This window comes from Cynara cardunculus, assembly GCF_001531365.2.
Source record: "Cynara cardunculus var. scolymus isolate 2C chromosome LG 4, CcrdV1, whole genome shotgun sequence".
NCBI classification, from domain to species: Eukaryota; Viridiplantae; Streptophyta; class Magnoliopsida; order Asterales; family Asteraceae; genus Cynara; species Cynara cardunculus.
The window spans coordinates 10,279,314-10,280,635 of NC_037531.1; positions in this window are offsets into that span (position 1 = coordinate 10,279,314).

A 1,322-nucleotide genomic window follows, 5' to 3' on the forward strand; every position below is an offset into this window, starting at 1 on the left:
AAAATAAAATAATTAATGTGATTAATAATAGTTATAAAATTATTAATATCTAATATTAATTAAAAATTAAAAATTAAAAGTTAATCTTTATTAATAATTGACAAATAATAATAATGACATAATTGGAAGAATGTAGAAAAAAAGCTAATGGGGCTTTTTTAAAATGTTGTTCAGAGCGACATTTTGATAAACTACCTTTTAAGTTAGTTTTATGTCATTTAAATTACATTTTTTTAATATATTTAAAAAATAAGTTAGTTTATGATGATCAAATATAACTTTTATATGATGTGTGAAAATAAAGTTAAGACTATTTTGATGATATGAATTTTAGAATCACTATAAATAATTGTAACACCTCCAAACACCATATTTGCATATAACACATATTTTATTTCATAGAAATATAGTTTATATCACAAGGTCCCACTAGTACAAAGATTTATATATGTACAAAATCTACATATGAAAATTTCCAAAACAAATCTTGTACTTAATACATGTAATACAACATGTATCTTCAAAATAAGCAATCTTAAGCAGATCTTCAAAAGCAGATAACAGGTTAGGAAAATAATCACATTTTCCTTTTCCATTTAATATCCATATACCCCGCCATTCCTGCATTGCATAATTTAAAAACAGAAAATGAGAGTTAGACCAGAAGGGTTTAGTGAGTAAATCCCTTCCTTGCAAATGCATGGTGATGATCACCAAAATATAATAAAGTATCTTTACTCAAAAATATTTGCAATACCATCAAATAATGCAGTCCTCAGTGACATGTATAAAAGGATAAACTTAAGAACCTCAGTTCTATTAATAAAATACATTTGTTTAATGATACAACGTTCCCAATATGAAACAAATATTGTAACAAAAGATTCTTTGAACCATTAGACCATTCCTTTGTAAATATTTAATAGAAAGATTTAAGGCAATACTTGCCCTTTATGACAAACCATTTTCTCCTTCTCAATAACATCTAAATTATTGTTTCTAATAGGAATAGTATCTCTAATTTATCAGGTCACAAAGAAATGATGATTCAAAGTTAATTAAATCCAATTAGTAACATTAATAAGAGTTATAATATTATCCACATATGATGATGCCTCCCTTATTCCAAGTACACCTCTCCTTGATATGTCACCCTTATTCCCTCATCAAAACAGGACAACTTTTTAGAACAGACAAAAGTCACCACGTCTGAAAGTACCCATTTCCAGTTCCAAGCCAGAACAGACAAAAGTCACCACGTCTGGGGGAACTACCACTTAAAACAAGTTTCGTACCAAAACAGACTTACGTCACCACGCTTG